Source organism: Misgurnus anguillicaudatus, chromosome 10, assembly GCF_027580225.2.
Source record: "Misgurnus anguillicaudatus chromosome 10, ASM2758022v2, whole genome shotgun sequence".
Lineage (NCBI taxonomy): Eukaryota > Metazoa > Chordata > Actinopteri > Cypriniformes > Cobitidae > Misgurnus > Misgurnus anguillicaudatus.
In genome coordinates, this window is record NC_073346.2 from 4,894,417 (window position 1) to 4,909,444 (window position 15,028).

The 15,028-nt window shown below is 44.0% G+C and overlaps 25 non-coding genes across 25 annotated transcripts; 13 read left to right on the forward strand and 12 right to left on the reverse strand.

The window, feature by feature from the left end:
* The first annotated feature begins 257 nt into the window (after positions 1 to 257).
* On the forward strand, positions 258 to 372 carry LOC141367462 (U5 spliceosomal RNA). Its single transcript, XR_012371814.1, has one exon. It is a non-coding gene; the product is annotated as a U5 spliceosomal RNA (small nuclear RNA).
* Positions 373 to 1,286: 914 nt separating this feature from the next.
* On the reverse strand, positions 1,287 to 1,358 carry trnad-guc (transfer RNA aspartic acid (anticodon GUC)). Its single transcript has one exon. It is a non-coding gene; the product is annotated as a tRNA-Asp (tRNA).
* Positions 1,359 to 1,557: 199 nt separating this feature from the next.
* Positions 1,558 to 1,629, forward strand: trnag-ucc (transfer RNA glycine (anticodon UCC)). The gene has a single exon. It is a non-coding gene; the product is annotated as a tRNA-Gly (tRNA).
* Positions 1,630 to 1,747: 118 nt separating this feature from the next.
* On the reverse strand, positions 1,748 to 1,819 carry trnad-guc (transfer RNA aspartic acid (anticodon GUC)). The gene has a single exon. It is a non-coding gene; the product is annotated as a tRNA-Asp (tRNA).
* A 735-nt stretch (positions 1,820 to 2,554) lies between these two features.
* On the forward strand, positions 2,555 to 2,669 carry LOC141367463 (U5 spliceosomal RNA). Its single transcript, XR_012371815.1, has one exon. It is a non-coding gene; the product is annotated as a U5 spliceosomal RNA (small nuclear RNA).
* A 914-nt stretch (positions 2,670 to 3,583) lies between these two features.
* trnad-guc (transfer RNA aspartic acid (anticodon GUC)) lies at positions 3,584 to 3,655 on the reverse strand. Its single transcript has one exon. It is a non-coding gene; the product is annotated as a tRNA-Asp (tRNA).
* A 199-nt stretch (positions 3,656 to 3,854) lies between these two features.
* On the forward strand, positions 3,855 to 3,926 carry trnag-ucc (transfer RNA glycine (anticodon UCC)). The gene has a single exon. It is a non-coding gene; the product is annotated as a tRNA-Gly (tRNA).
* Positions 3,927 to 4,044: 118 nt separating this feature from the next.
* trnad-guc (transfer RNA aspartic acid (anticodon GUC)) lies at positions 4,045 to 4,116 on the reverse strand. The gene has a single exon. It is a non-coding gene; the product is annotated as a tRNA-Asp (tRNA).
* A 735-nt stretch (positions 4,117 to 4,851) lies between these two features.
* On the forward strand, positions 4,852 to 4,966 carry LOC141367464 (U5 spliceosomal RNA). Its single transcript, XR_012371816.1, has one exon. It is a non-coding gene; the product is annotated as a U5 spliceosomal RNA (small nuclear RNA).
* A 914-nt stretch (positions 4,967 to 5,880) lies between these two features.
* On the reverse strand, positions 5,881 to 5,952 carry trnad-guc (transfer RNA aspartic acid (anticodon GUC)). The gene has a single exon. It is a non-coding gene; the product is annotated as a tRNA-Asp (tRNA).
* Positions 5,953 to 6,151: 199 nt separating this feature from the next.
* trnag-ucc (transfer RNA glycine (anticodon UCC)) lies at positions 6,152 to 6,223 on the forward strand. The gene has a single exon. It is a non-coding gene; the product is annotated as a tRNA-Gly (tRNA).
* Positions 6,224 to 6,341: 118 nt separating this feature from the next.
* Positions 6,342 to 6,413, reverse strand: trnad-guc (transfer RNA aspartic acid (anticodon GUC)). The gene has a single exon. It is a non-coding gene; the product is annotated as a tRNA-Asp (tRNA).
* A 735-nt stretch (positions 6,414 to 7,148) lies between these two features.
* On the forward strand, positions 7,149 to 7,263 carry LOC141367465 (U5 spliceosomal RNA). Its single transcript, XR_012371817.1, has one exon. It is a non-coding gene; the product is annotated as a U5 spliceosomal RNA (small nuclear RNA).
* A 914-nt stretch (positions 7,264 to 8,177) lies between these two features.
* On the reverse strand, positions 8,178 to 8,249 carry trnad-guc (transfer RNA aspartic acid (anticodon GUC)). The gene has a single exon. It is a non-coding gene; the product is annotated as a tRNA-Asp (tRNA).
* A 199-nt stretch (positions 8,250 to 8,448) lies between these two features.
* trnag-ucc (transfer RNA glycine (anticodon UCC)) lies at positions 8,449 to 8,520 on the forward strand. Its single transcript has one exon. It is a non-coding gene; the product is annotated as a tRNA-Gly (tRNA).
* A 118-nt stretch (positions 8,521 to 8,638) lies between these two features.
* trnad-guc (transfer RNA aspartic acid (anticodon GUC)) lies at positions 8,639 to 8,710 on the reverse strand. The gene has a single exon. It is a non-coding gene; the product is annotated as a tRNA-Asp (tRNA).
* A 735-nt stretch (positions 8,711 to 9,445) lies between these two features.
* LOC141367466 (U5 spliceosomal RNA) lies at positions 9,446 to 9,560 on the forward strand. Its single transcript, XR_012371818.1, has one exon. It is a non-coding gene; the product is annotated as a U5 spliceosomal RNA (small nuclear RNA).
* Positions 9,561 to 10,474: 914 nt separating this feature from the next.
* Positions 10,475 to 10,546, reverse strand: trnad-guc (transfer RNA aspartic acid (anticodon GUC)). The gene has a single exon. It is a non-coding gene; the product is annotated as a tRNA-Asp (tRNA).
* Positions 10,547 to 10,745: 199 nt separating this feature from the next.
* trnag-ucc (transfer RNA glycine (anticodon UCC)) lies at positions 10,746 to 10,817 on the forward strand. Its single transcript has one exon. It is a non-coding gene; the product is annotated as a tRNA-Gly (tRNA).
* Positions 10,818 to 10,935: 118 nt separating this feature from the next.
* trnad-guc (transfer RNA aspartic acid (anticodon GUC)) lies at positions 10,936 to 11,007 on the reverse strand. Its single transcript has one exon. It is a non-coding gene; the product is annotated as a tRNA-Asp (tRNA).
* A 736-nt stretch (positions 11,008 to 11,743) lies between these two features.
* Positions 11,744 to 11,858, forward strand: LOC141367467 (U5 spliceosomal RNA). The gene has a single exon (XR_012371819.1). It is a non-coding gene; the product is annotated as a U5 spliceosomal RNA (small nuclear RNA).
* Positions 11,859 to 12,772: 914 nt separating this feature from the next.
* Positions 12,773 to 12,844, reverse strand: trnad-guc (transfer RNA aspartic acid (anticodon GUC)). The gene has a single exon. It is a non-coding gene; the product is annotated as a tRNA-Asp (tRNA).
* Positions 12,845 to 13,043: 199 nt separating this feature from the next.
* Positions 13,044 to 13,115, forward strand: trnag-ucc (transfer RNA glycine (anticodon UCC)). The gene has a single exon. It is a non-coding gene; the product is annotated as a tRNA-Gly (tRNA).
* Positions 13,116 to 13,233: 118 nt separating this feature from the next.
* trnad-guc (transfer RNA aspartic acid (anticodon GUC)) lies at positions 13,234 to 13,305 on the reverse strand. Its single transcript has one exon. It is a non-coding gene; the product is annotated as a tRNA-Asp (tRNA).
* Positions 13,306 to 14,041: 736 nt separating this feature from the next.
* On the forward strand, positions 14,042 to 14,156 carry LOC141367561 (U5 spliceosomal RNA). The gene has a single exon (XR_012371913.1). It is a non-coding gene; the product is annotated as a U5 spliceosomal RNA (small nuclear RNA).
* The last annotated feature ends 872 nt before the right edge of the window (positions 14,157 to 15,028 follow it).

Genomic DNA, 15,028 nt, shown 5'->3' on the forward strand with positions numbered 1-15,028 from the left:
AGATTGGAGATAACCTGTGCCGGTGCATCCTCTGTGTAATGTGCACAGAGTTTCATTCCCCAAAACCTCTCAGCAAAAGATCACACTGTGACATGTTAGTAGCCTGTGCCTGTGTCTTTATTTTGCGCAGGAAGGTATTTCTACCTCTTTTGCTCCTCCGAGGTGGAAGGGTCTGGGTGGATCCTGAACCAGAAATTACCCTTTTTGAACATTATGGTGTGGCACAGGGAGCACACTGGGTCGAGGTTTGTTGGACATAACTCAAGTTTTCCTTCAACTACGTATAAATCTTTCGCCTTTTACTAAAGATTTCCGTGGAGGAGGACGTTGTGAGTTTATTGTATTTTTGGGTGCTCTGCTCACAGCAGAGCTGCGTAGCTTTGGTCAATTGCAGAAAATCTTTCGTTATGGTCGGGTTTGTCGCGAGGTGTTCAGTAACGATGGTCGCTTCCGAAGCACTGCTTTATGAGGCTTCGAAACTTTTCAAAACCCTAGTTTCGAATCGATTTGCTCGGAGCTTGTTTCAAACTGGCCAAGTCACGTGATTTTAGCAAACGAGGCTTCATTACGTCATAACTGCACGTGATTTTAGCAAACGACGCTTCGTTACGTCATAACTGTTTTGAAACCTTTCGAAAATCCGATGGTTCACCACTAGGGGGAGTTGGTCACAAATGACCAGTGTCTAATATGGTCAGGTAAACTCGGGTCAGTTTTATTACGCAAGTTCATAAAACATGCATCCTTCTGGCTAATAACACTACCATTTTGTTTACTTTTTGTTTATAGACAGATTTAATGACAAAAATGTGCATTATTAAAAGGGGAGAGGGTTTTAATGATTTGTTTGGCCTAAATACAACTGAAAAACACACAATACACTTTTAATTATGTCTTAATAAGGTTAAATAATTGTTTTAAACATGTATTAATACAAATCTTGCTATTATTTTGTAAAACAAAGTGTAAAATGTTTGGAAAGATCTGCTTTAACACTATTTTGGCCAGCAGGTGTCGCCAGCGAGTGTGGTGTTTCGAACGCTTCGAAGAACTGAATCAATTTCCGAAGCAATTGGTTCAATCGATTCGAAGCTTCGAATAGTTTCGTTTCTCCCATCACCAGTGTTCAGTGGCTTCATCACCAGTGTTCAGTGGCTTTAAACAAAGGCGACTTGTGACTCCAACATAGGGACGGCGAGAGGTGCGAAAACGGCAAACTAAGAGCAGCGCTCAGCTCGTGCCGTTAACTCTTGCATTTCAATCGGCAGTCCAGAAACAAAGCAAACCTCCCCGTCGGGGAATCGAACCCCGGTCTTCCGCGTGACAGGCGGAGATACTGTCCACTATACTAACGAGGACTTCTCTCTCTCGCTCTGGCATCACGCCGACCAACCTCCCCTTCGAAAGAGTACTCTTGGGATTCTGTGGTTATCCAGTTACAGACACCGGCGAGGCGAGGAAGGGAATCGACTGAATCCGTGATCAATTCAGTGCAGCTCTAAAACAACTGTTGGTTCAGGACATTCAAAGGTCCTGTTGAGCAACACCTTTCTGCCTGCGTTGGTGGTATAGTGGTGAGCATAGCTGCCTTCCAAGCAGTTGACCCGGGTTCGATTCCCGGCCAACGCATTGCTTTTTGCTCGACCCCATCGTGAGAACGAGAGCAACGCAGCGCACTTCTTCAGACGATTTTGATGCGTAAAGGTGGCTCGTGCAAGTTGTTTGAGAAGTCAAACGAAAAGGAGATCTCCCCGTCGGGGAATCGAACCCCGGTCTTCCGCGTGACAGGCGGAGATACTGTCCACTATACTAACGAGGATCTTACGCCCAGGCTTAGTCGTCGAGCCGAATCCTCAATCCAGAACGCAGCATATAACACACGCTCCCCATTTGTGAGGACAGCCTTCCTGTTTATTCCCCCCGTCTTTTTGTTTATTTTGTCTGCTTGTTTATAATTTAAAAAGTTTCTTTACCTCCTTTTTTAAAAACATTCCCTTCTACTGCCCCAGCCAACTACCTTCCTTACCCCAAAATCAGTAAACCTCTTAGATTGGTACTTTAAAAGGACAACCCTACCCCATTCTGAACCTCAATCCATCCCCTTGCTTTTTTACTATTTACCCGAAATAAATTAACCATAAACTACACCCTGCCCTAACACCAGCTATCATAACCCCAAAAAGAATTTTTGAAGTGAAAATGATCTATTAAGCTGAAGGTCTTAGACCTTGTTCTTCTGTTGGGGCCCTTTCTTTTTCCTTTTTTTCCCCTAGAGGCTATGGAAATTAATGAGATGGAGATTGGAGATAACCTGTGCCGGTGCATCCTCTGTGTAATGTGCACAGAGTTTCATTCCCCAAAACCTCTCAGCAAAAGATCACACTGTGACATGTTAGTAGCCTGTGCCTGTGTCTTTATTTTGCGCAGGAAGGTATTTCTACCTCTTTTGCTCCTCCGAGGTGGAAGGGTCTGGGTGGATCCTGAACCAGAAATTACCCTTTTTGAACATTATGGTGTGGCACAGGGAGCACACTGGGTCGAGGTTTGTTGGACATAACTCAAGTTTTCCTTCAACTACGTATAAATCTTTCGCCTTTTACTAAAGATTTCCGTGGAGGAGGACGTTGTGAGTTTATTGTATTTTTGGGTGCTCTGCTCACAGCAGAGCTGCGTAGCTTTGGTCAATTGCAGAAAATCTTTCGTTATGGTCGGGTTTGTCGCGAGGTGTTCAGTAACGATGGTCGCTTCCGAAGCACTGCTTTATGAGGCTTCGAAACTTTTCAAAACCCTAGTTTCGAATCGATTTGCTCGGAGCTTGTTTCAAACTGGCCAAGTCACGTGATTTTAGCAAACGAGGCTTCATTACGTCATAACTGCACGTGATTTTAGCAAACGACGCTTCGTTACGTCATAACTGTTTTGAAACCTTTCGAAAATCCGATGGTTCACCACTAGGGGGAGTTGGTCACAAATGACCAGTGTCTAATATGGTCAGGTAAACTCGGGTCAGTTTTATTACGCAAGTTCATAAAACATGCATCCTTCTGGCTAATAACACTACCATTTTGTTTACTTTTTGTTTATAGACAGATTTAATGACAAAAATGTGCATTATTAAAAGGGGAGAGGGTTTTAATGATTTGTTTGGCCTAAATACAACTGAAAAACACACAATACACTTTTAATTATGTCTTAATAAGGTTAAATAATTGTTTTAAACATGTATTAATACAAATCTTGCTATTATTTTGTAAAACAAAGTGTAAAATGTTTGGAAAGATCTGCTTTAACACTATTTTGGCCAGCAGGTGTCGCCAGCGAGTGTGGTGTTTCGAACGCTTCGAAGAACTGAATCAATTTCCGAAGCAATTGGTTCAATCGATTCGAAGCTTCGAATAGTTTCGTTTCTCCCATCACCAGTGTTCAGTGGCTTCATCACCAGTGTTCAGTGGCTTTAAACAAAGGCGACTTGTGACTCCAACATAGGGACGGCGAGAGGTGCGAAAACGGCAAACTAAGAGCAGCGCTCAGCTCGTGCCGTTAACTCTTGCATTTCAATCGGCAGTCCAGAAACAAAGCAAACCTCCCCGTCGGGGAATCGAACCCCGGTCTTCCGCGTGACAGGCGGAGATACTGTCCACTATACTAACGAGGACTTCTCTCTCTCGCTCTGGCATCACGCCGACCAACCTCCCCTTCGAAAGAGTACTCTTGGGATTCTGTGGTTATCCAGTTACAGACACCGGCGAGGCGAGGAAGGGAATCGACTGAATCCGTGATCAATTCAGTGCAGCTCTAAAACAACTGTTGGTTCAGGACATTCAAAGGTCCTGTTGAGCAACACCTTTCTGCCTGCGTTGGTGGTATAGTGGTGAGCATAGCTGCCTTCCAAGCAGTTGACCCGGGTTCGATTCCCGGCCAACGCATTGCTTTTTGCTCGACCCCATCGTGAGAACGAGAGCAACGCAGCGCACTTCTTCAGACGATTTTGATGCGTAAAGGTGGCTCGTGCAAGTTGTTTGAGAAGTCAAACGAAAAGGAGATCTCCCCGTCGGGGAATCGAACCCCGGTCTTCCGCGTGACAGGCGGAGATACTGTCCACTATACTAACGAGGATCTTACGCCCAGGCTTAGTCGTCGAGCCGAATCCTCAATCCAGAACGCAGCATATAACACACGCTCCCCATTTGTGAGGACAGCCTTCCTGTTTATTCCCCCCGTCTTTTTGTTTATTTTGTCTGCTTGTTTATAATTTAAAAAGTTTCTTTACCTCCTTTTTTAAAAACATTCCCTTCTACTGCCCCAGCCAACTACCTTCCTTACCCCAAAATCAGTAAACCTCTTAGATTGGTACTTTAAAAGGACAACCCTACCCCATTCTGAACCTCAATCCATCCCCTTGCTTTTTTACTATTTACCCGAAATAAATTAACCATAAACTACACCCTGCCCTAACACCAGCTATCATAACCCCAAAAAGAATTTTTGAAGTGAAAATGATCTATTAAGCTGAAGGTCTTAGACCTTGTTCTTCTGTTGGGGCCCTTTCTTTTTCCTTTTTTTCCCCTAGAGGCTATGGAAATTAATGAGATGGAGATTGGAGATAACCTGTGCCGGTGCATCCTCTGTGTAATGTGCACAGAGTTTCATTCCCCAAAACCTCTCAGCAAAAGATCACACTGTGACATGTTAGTAGCCTGTGCCTGTGTCTTTATTTTGCGCAGGAAGGTATTTCTACCTCTTTTGCTCCTCCGAGGTGGAAGGGTCTGGGTGGATCCTGAACCAGAAATTACCCTTTTTGAACATTATGGTGTGGCACAGGGAGCACACTGGGTCGAGGTTTGTTGGACATAACTCAAGTTTTCCTTCAACTACGTATAAATCTTTCGCCTTTTACTAAAGATTTCCGTGGAGGAGGACGTTGTGAGTTTATTGTATTTTTGGGTGCTCTGCTCACAGCAGAGCTGCGTAGCTTTGGTCAATTGCAGAAAATCTTTCGTTATGGTCGGGTTTGTCGCGAGGTGTTCAGTAACGATGGTCGCTTCCGAAGCACTGCTTTATGAGGCTTCGAAACTTTTCAAAACCCTAGTTTCGAATCGATTTGCTCGGAGCTTGTTTCAAACTGGCCAAGTCACGTGATTTTAGCAAACGAGGCTTCATTACGTCATAACTGCACGTGATTTTAGCAAACGACGCTTCGTTACGTCATAACTGTTTTGAAACCTTTCGAAAATCCGATGGTTCACCACTAGGGGGAGTTGGTCACAAATGACCAGTGTCTAATATGGTCAGGTAAACTCGGGTCAGTTTTATTACGCAAGTTCATAAAACATGCATCCTTCTGGCTAATAACACTACCATTTTGTTTACTTTTTGTTTATAGACAGATTTAATGACAAAAATGTGCATTATTAAAAGGGGAGAGGGTTTTAATGATTTGTTTGGCCTAAATACAACTGAAAAACACACAATACACTTTTAATTATGTCTTAATAAGGTTAAATAATTGTTTTAAACATGTATTAATACAAATCTTGCTATTATTTTGTAAAACAAAGTGTAAAATGTTTGGAAAGATCTGCTTTAACACTATTTTGGCCAGCAGGTGTCGCCAGCGAGTGTGGTGTTTCGAACGCTTCGAAGAACTGAATCAATTTCCGAAGCAATTGGTTCAATCGATTCGAAGCTTCGAATAGTTTCGTTTCTCCCATCACCAGTGTTCAGTGGCTTCATCACCAGTGTTCAGTGGCTTTAAACAAAGGCGACTTGTGACTCCAACATAGGGACGGCGAGAGGTGCGAAAACGGCAAACTAAGAGCAGCGCTCAGCTCGTGCCGTTAACTCTTGCATTTCAATCGGCAGTCCAGAAACAAAGCAAACCTCCCCGTCGGGGAATCGAACCCCGGTCTTCCGCGTGACAGGCGGAGATACTGTCCACTATACTAACGAGGACTTCTCTCTCTCGCTCTGGCATCACGCCGACCAACCTCCCCTTCGAAAGAGTACTCTTGGGATTCTGTGGTTATCCAGTTACAGACACCGGCGAGGCGAGGAAGGGAATCGACTGAATCCGTGATCAATTCAGTGCAGCTCTAAAACAACTGTTGGTTCAGGACATTCAAAGGTCCTGTTGAGCAACACCTTTCTGCCTGCGTTGGTGGTATAGTGGTGAGCATAGCTGCCTTCCAAGCAGTTGACCCGGGTTCGATTCCCGGCCAACGCATTGCTTTTTGCTCGACCCCATCGTGAGAACGAGAGCAACGCAGCGCACTTCTTCAGACGATTTTGATGCGTAAAGGTGGCTCGTGCAAGTTGTTTGAGAAGTCAAACGAAAAGGAGATCTCCCCGTCGGGGAATCGAACCCCGGTCTTCCGCGTGACAGGCGGAGATACTGTCCACTATACTAACGAGGATCTTACGCCCAGGCTTAGTCGTCGAGCCGAATCCTCAATCCAGAACGCAGCATATAACACACGCTCCCCATTTGTGAGGACAGCCTTCCTGTTTATTCCCCCCGTCTTTTTGTTTATTTTGTCTGCTTGTTTATAATTTAAAAAGTTTCTTTACCTCCTTTTTTAAAAACATTCCCTTCTACTGCCCCAGCCAACTACCTTCCTTACCCCAAAATCAGTAAACCTCTTAGATTGGTACTTTAAAAGGACAACCCTACCCCATTCTGAACCTCAATCCATCCCCTTGCTTTTTTACTATTTACCCGAAATAAATTAACCATAAACTACACCCTGCCCTAACACCAGCTATCATAACCCCAAAAAGAATTTTTGAAGTGAAAATGATCTATTAAGCTGAAGGTCTTAGACCTTGTTCTTCTGTTGGGGCCCTTTCTTTTTCCTTTTTTTCCCCTAGAGGCTATGGAAATTAATGAGATGGAGATTGGAGATAACCTGTGCCGGTGCATCCTCTGTGTAATGTGCACAGAGTTTCATTCCCCAAAACCTCTCAGCAAAAGATCACACTGTGACATGTTAGTAGCCTGTGCCTGTGTCTTTATTTTGCGCAGGAAGGTATTTCTACCTCTTTTGCTCCTCCGAGGTGGAAGGGTCTGGGTGGATCCTGAACCAGAAATTACCCTTTTTGAACATTATGGTGTGGCACAGGGAGCACACTGGGTCGAGGTTTGTTGGACATAACTCAAGTTTTCCTTCAACTACGTATAAATCTTTCGCCTTTTACTAAAGATTTCCGTGGAGGAGGACGTTGTGAGTTTATTGTATTTTTGGGTGCTCTGCTCACAGCAGAGCTGCGTAGCTTTGGTCAATTGCAGAAAATCTTTCGTTATGGTCGGGTTTGTCGCGAGGTGTTCAGTAACGATGGTCGCTTCCGAAGCACTGCTTTATGAGGCTTCGAAACTTTTCAAAACCCTAGTTTCGAATCGATTTGCTCGGAGCTTGTTTCAAACTGGCCAAGTCACGTGATTTTAGCAAACGAGGCTTCATTACGTCATAACTGCACGTGATTTTAGCAAACGACGCTTCGTTACGTCATAACTGTTTTGAAACCTTTCGAAAATCCGATGGTTCACCACTAGGGGGAGTTGGTCACAAATGACCAGTGTCTAATATGGTCAGGTAAACTCGGGTCAGTTTTATTACGCAAGTTCATAAAACATGCATCCTTCTGGCTAATAACACTACCATTTTGTTTACTTTTTGTTTATAGACAGATTTAATGACAAAAATGTGCATTATTAAAAGGGGAGAGGGTTTTAATGATTTGTTTGGCCTAAATACAACTGAAAAACACACAATACACTTTTAATTATGTCTTAATAAGGTTAAATAATTGTTTTAAACATGTATTAATACAAATCTTGCTATTATTTTGTAAAACAAAGTGTAAAATGTTTGGAAAGATCTGCTTTAACACTATTTTGGCCAGCAGGTGTCGCCAGCGAGTGTGGTGTTTCGAACGCTTCGAAGAACTGAATCAATTTCCGAAGCAATTGGTTCAATCGATTCGAAGCTTCGAATAGTTTCGTTTCTCCCATCACCAGTGTTCAGTGGCTTCATCACCAGTGTTCAGTGGCTTTAAACAAAGGCGACTTGTGACTCCAACATAGGGACGGCGAGAGGTGCGAAAACGGCAAACTAAGAGCAGCGCTCAGCTCGTGCCGTTAACTCTTGCATTTCAATCGGCAGTCCAGAAACAAAGCAAACCTCCCCGTCGGGGAATCGAACCCCGGTCTTCCGCGTGACAGGCGGAGATACTGTCCACTATACTAACGAGGACTTCTCTCTCTCGCTCTGGCATCACGCCGACCAACCTCCCCTTCGAAAGAGTACTCTTGGGATTCTGTGGTTATCCAGTTACAGACACCGGCGAGGCGAGGAAGGGAATCGACTGAATCCGTGATCAATTCAGTGCAGCTCTAAAACAACTGTTGGTTCAGGACATTCAAAGGTCCTGTTGAGCAACACCTTTCTGCCTGCGTTGGTGGTATAGTGGTGAGCATAGCTGCCTTCCAAGCAGTTGACCCGGGTTCGATTCCCGGCCAACGCATTGCTTTTTGCTCGACCCCATCGTGAGAACGAGAGCAACGCAGCGCACTTCTTCAGACGATTTTGATGCGTAAAGGTGGCTCGTGCAAGTTGTTTGAGAAGTCAAACGAAAAGGAGATCTCCCCGTCGGGGAATCGAACCCCGGTCTTCCGCGTGACAGGCGGAGATACTGTCCACTATACTAACGAGGATCTTACGCCCAGGCTTAGTCGTCGAGCCGAATCCTCAATCCAGAACGCAGCATATAACACACGCTCCCCATTTGTGAGGACAGCCTTCCTGTTTATTCCCCCCGTCTTTTTGTTTATTTTGTCTGCTTGTTTATAATTTAAAAAGTTTCTTTACCTCCTTTTTTAAAAACATTCCCTTCTACTGCCCCAGCCAACTACCTTCCTTACCCCAAAATCAGTAAACCTCTTAGATTGGTACTTTAAAAGGACAACCCTACCCCATTCTGAACCTCAATCCATCCCCTTGCTTTTTTACTATTTACCCGAAATAAATTAACCATAAACTACACCCTGCCCTAACACCAGCTATCATAACCCCAAAAAGAATTTTTGAAGTGAAAATGATCTATTAAGCTGAAGGTCTTAGACCTTGTTCTTCTGTTGGGGCCCTTTCTTTTTCCTTTTTTTCCCCTAGAGGCTATGGAAATTAATGAGATGGAGATTGGAGATAACCTGTGCCGGTGCATCCTCTGTGTAATGTGCACAGAGTTTCATTCCCCAAAACCTCTCAGCAAAAGATCACACTGTGACATGTTAGTAGCCTGTGCCTGTGTCTTTATTTTGCGCAGGAAGGTATTTCTACCTCTTTTGCTCCTCCGAGGTGGAAGGGTCTGGGTGGATCCTGAACCAGAAATTACCCTTTTTGAACATTATGGTGTGGCACAGGGAGCACACTGGGTCGAGGTTTGTTGGACATAACTCAAGTTTTCCTTCAACTACGTATAAATCTTTCGCCTTTTACTAAAGATTTCCGTGGAGGAGGACGTTGTGAGTTTATTGTATTTTTGGGTGCTCTGCTCACAGCAGAGCTGCGTAGCTTTGGTCAATTGCAGAAAATCTTTCGTTATGGTCGGGTTTGTCGCGAGGTGTTCAGTAACGATGGTCGCTTCCGAAGCACTGCTTTATGAGGCTTCGAAACTTTTCAAAACCCTAGTTTCGAATCGATTTGCTCGGAGCTTGTTTCAAACTGGCCAAGTCACGTGATTTTAGCAAACGAGGCTTCATTACGTCATAACTGCACGTGATTTTAGCAAACGACGCTTCGTTACGTCATAACTGTTTTGAAACCTTTCGAAAATCCGATGGTTCACCACTAGGGGGAGTTGGTCACAAATGACCAGTGTCTAATATGGTCAGGTAAACTCGGGTCAGTTTTATTACGCAAGTTCATAAAACATGCATCCTTCTGGCTAATAACACTACCATTTTGTTTACTTTTTGTTTATAGACAGATTTAATGACAAAAATGTGCATTATTAAAAGGGGAGAGGGTTTTAATGATTTGTTTGGCCTAAATACAACTGAAAAACACACAATACACTTTTAATTATGTCTTAATAAGGTTAAATAATTGTTTTAAACATGTATTAATACAAATCTTGCTATTATTTTGTAAAACAAAGTGTAAAATGTTTGGAAAGATCTGCTTTAACACTATTTTGGCCAGCAGGTGTCGCCAGCGAGTGTGGTGTTTCGAACGCTTCGAAGAACTGAATCAATTTCCGAAGCAATTGGTTCAATCGATTCGAAGCTTCGAATAGTTTCGTTTCTCCCATCACCAGTGTTCAGTGGCTTCATCACCAGTGTTCAGTGGCTTTAAACAAAGGCGACTTGTGACTCCAACATAGGGACGGCGAGAGGTGCGAAAACGGCAAACTAAGAGCAGCGCTCAGCTCGTGCCGTTAACTCTTGCATTTCAATCGGCAGTCCAGAAACAAAGCAAACCTCCCCGTCGGGGAATCGAACCCCGGTCTTCCGCGTGACAGGCGGAGATACTGTCCACTATACTAACGAGGACTTCTCTCTCTCGCTCTGGCATCACGCCGACCAACCTCCCCTTCGAAAGAGTACTCTTGGGATTCTGTGGTTATCCAGTTACAGACACCGGCGAGGCGAGGAAGGGAATCGACTGAATCCGTGATCAATTCAGTGCAGCTCTAAAACAACTGTTGGTTCAGGACATTCAAAGGTCCTGTTGAGCAACACCTTTCTGCCTGCGTTGGTGGTATAGTGGTGAGCATAGCTGCCTTCCAAGCAGTTGACCCGGGTTCGATTCCCGGCCAACGCATTGCTTTTTGCTCGACCCCATCGTGAGAACGAGAGCAACGCAGCGCACTTCTTCAGACGATTTTGATGCGTAAAGGTGGCTCGTGCAAGTTGTTTGAGAAGTCAAACGAAAAGGAGATCTCCCCGTCGGGGAATCGAACCCCGGTCTTCCGCGTGACAGGCGGAGATACTGTCCACTATACTAACGAGGATCTTACGCCCAGGCTTAGTCGTCGAGCCGAATCCTCAATCCAGAACGCAGCATATAACACACGCTCCCCATTTGTGAGGACAGCCTTCCTGTTTATTCCCCCCGTCTTTTTGTTTATTTTGTCTGCTTGTTTATAATTTAAAAAGTTTCTTTACCTCCTTTTTTAAAAAACATTCCCTTCTACTGCCCCAGCCAACTACCTTCCTTACCCCAAAATCAGTAAACCTCTTAGATTGGTACTTTAAAAGGACAACCCTACCCCATTCTGAACCTCAATCCATCCCCTTGCTTTTTTACTATTTACCCGAAATAAATTAACCATAAACTACACCCTGCCCTAACACCAGCTATCATAACCCCAAAAAGAATTTTTGAAGTGAAAATGATCTATTAAGCTGAAGGTCTTAGACCTTGTTCTTCTGTTGGGGCCCTTTCTTTTTCCTTTTTTTCCCCTAGAGGCTATGGAAATTAATGAGATGGAGATTGGAGATAACCTGTGCCGGTGCATCCTCTGTGTAATGTGCACAGAGTTTCATTCCCCAAAACCTCTCAGCAAAAGATCACACTGTGACATGTTAGTAGCCTGTGCCTGTGTCTTTATTTTGCGCAGGAAGGTATTTCTACCTCTTTTGCTCCTCCGAGGTGGAAGGGTCTGGGTGGATCCTGAACCAGAAATTACCCTTTTTGAACATTATGGTGTGGCACAGGGAGCACACTGGGTCGAGGTTTGTTGGACATAACTCAAGTTTTCCTTCAACTACGTATAAATCTTTCGCCTTTTACTAAAGATTTCCGTGGAGGAGGACGTTGTGAGTTTATTGTATTTTTGGGTGCTCTGCTCACAGCAGAGCTGCGTAGCTTTGGTCAATTGCAGAAAATCTTTCGTTATGGTCGGGTTTGTCGCGAGGTGTTCAGTAACGATGGTCGCTTCCGAAGCACTGCTTTATGAGGCTTCGAAACTTTTCAAAACCCTAGTTTCGAATCGATTTGCTCGGAGCTTGTTTCAAACTGGCCAAGTCACGTGATTTTAGCAAACGAGGCTTCATTACGTCATAACTGCACGTGATTTTAGCAAACGACGCTTCGTTACGTCATAACTGTTTTGAAACCTTTCGAAAATCCGATGGTTCACCACTAGGGGGAGTTGGTCACAAATGACCAGTGTCTAATATGGTCAGGTAAACTCGGGTCAGTTTTATTACGCAAGTTCATAAAACATGCATCCTTCTGGCTAATAACACTACCATTTTGTTTACTTTTTGTTTATAGACAGATTTAATGACAAAAATGTGCATTATTAAAAGGGGAGAGGGTTTTAATGATTTGTTTGGCCTAAATACAACTGAAAAACACACAATACACTTTTAATTATGTCTTAATAAGGTTAAATAATTGTTTTAAACATGTATTAATACAAATCTTGCTATTATTTTGTAAAACAAAGTGTAAAATGTTTGGAAAGATCTGCTTTAACACTATTTTGGCCAGCAGGTGTCGCCAGCGAGTGTGGTGTTTCGAACGCTTCGAAGAACTGAATCAATTTCCGAAGCAATTGGTTCAATCGATTCGAAGCTTCGAATAGTTTCGTTTCTCCCATCACCAGTGTTCAGTGGCTTCATCACCAGTGTTCAGTGGCTTTAAACAAAGGCGACTTGTGACTCCAACATAGGGACGGCGAGAGGTGCGAAAACGGCAAACTAAGAGCAGCGCTCAGCTCGTGCCGTTAACTCTTGCATTTCAATCGGCAGTCCAGAAACAAAGCAAACCTCCCCGTCGGGGAATCGAACCCCGGTCTTCCGCGTGACAGGCGGAGATACTGTCCACTATACTAACGAGGACTTCTCTCTCTCGCTCTGGCATCACGCCGACCAACCTCCCCTTCGAAAGAGTACTCTTGGGATTCTGTGGTTATCCAGTTACAGACACCGGCGAGGCGAGGAAGGGAATCGACTGAATCCGTGATCAATTCAGTGCAGCTCTAAAACAACTGTTGGTTCAGGACATTCAAAGGTCCTGTTGAGCAACACCTTTCTGCCTGCGTTGGTGGTATAGTGGTGAGCATAGCTGCCTTCCAAGCAGTTGACCCGGGTTCGATTCCCGGCCAACGCATTGCTTTTTGCTCGACCCCATCGTGAGAACGAGAGCAACGCAGCGCACTTCTTCAGACGATTTTGATGCGTAAAGGTGGCTCGTGCAAGTTGTTTGAGAAGTCAAACGAAAAGGAGATCTCCCCGTCGGGGAATCGAACCCCGGTCTTCCGCGTGACAGGCGGAGATACTGTCCACTATACTAACGAGGATCTTTCGCCCAGGCTTAGTCGTCGAGCCGAATCCTCAATCCAGAACGCAGCATATAACACACGCTCCCCATTTGTGAGGACAGCCTTCCTGTTTATTCCCCCCGTCTTTTTGTTTATTTTGTCTGCTTGTTTATAATTTAAAAAGTTTCTTTACCTCCTTTTTTAAAAAACATTCCCTTCTACTGCCCCAGCCAACTACCTTCCTTACCCCAAAATCAGTAAACCCCTTAGATTGGTACTTTAAAAGGACAACCCTACCCCATTCTGAACCTCAATCCATCCCCTTGCTTTTTTACTATTTACCCGAAATAAATTAACCATAAACTACACCCTGCCCTAACACCAGCTATCATAACCCCAAAAAGAATTTTTGAAGTGAAAATGATCTATTAAGCTGAAGGTCTTAGACCTTGTTCTTCTGTTGGGGCCCTTTCTTTTTCCTTTTTTTCCCCTAGAGGCTATGGAAATTAATGAGATGGAGATTGGAGATAACCTGTGCCGGTGCATCCTCTGTGTAATGTGCACAGAGTTTCATTCCCCAAAACCTCTCAGCAAAAGATCACACTGTGACATGTTAGTAGCCTGTGCCTGTGTCTTTATTTTGCGCAGGAAGGTATTTCTACCTCTTTTGCTCCTCCGAGGTGGAAGGGTCTGGGTGGATCCTGAACCAGAAATTACCCTTTTTGAACATTATGGTGTGGCACAGGGAGCACACTGGGTCGAGGTTTGTTGGACATAACTCAAGTTTTCCTTCAACTACGTATAAATCTTTCGCCTTTTACTAAAGATTTCCGTGGAGGAGGACGTTGTGAGTTTATTGTATTTCTGGGTGCTCTGCTCACAGCAGAACTGCGTAGCTTTGGTCAATTGCAGAAAATCTTTCGTTATGGTCGGGTTTGTCGCGAGGTGTTCAGTAACGATGGTCGCTTCCGAAGCACTGCTTTATGAGGCTTCGAAACTTTTCAAAACCCTAGTTTCGAATCGATTTGCTCGGAGCTTGTTTCAAACTGGCCAAGTCACGTGATTTTAGCAAACGAGGCTTAATTACGTCATAACTGCACGTGATTTTAGCAAATGACGCTTCGTTACGTCATAACTGTTTTGAAACCTTTCGAAAATCCGATGGTTCACCACTAGGGGGAGTTGGTCACAAATGACCAGTGTCCAATATGGTCAGGTAAACTCGGGTCAGTTTTATTACGCAAGTTCATAAAACATGCATCCTTCTGGCTAATAACACTACCATTTTGTTTACTTTTTGTTTATAGACAGATTTAATGACAAAAATGTGCATTATTAAAAGGGGAGAGGGTTTTAATGATTTGTTTGGCCTAAATACAACTGAAAAACACACAATACACTTTTAATTATGTCTTAATAAGGTTAAATAATTGTTTTAAACATGTATTAATACAAATCTTGCTATTATTTTGTAAAACAAAGTGTAAAATGTTTGGAAAGATCTGCTTTAACACTATTTTGGCCAGCAGGTGTCGCCAGCGAGTGTGGTGTTTCGAACGCTTCGAAGAACTGAATCAATTTCCGAAGCAATTGGTTCAATCGATTCGAAGCTTCGAATAGTTTCGTTTCTCCCATCACCAGTGTTCAGTGGCTTCATCACCAGTGTTCAGTGGCTTTAAACAAAGGCGACTTGTGACTCCAACATAGGGACGGCGAGAGGTGCGAAAACGGCAAACTAAGAGCAGCGCTCAGCTCGTGCCGT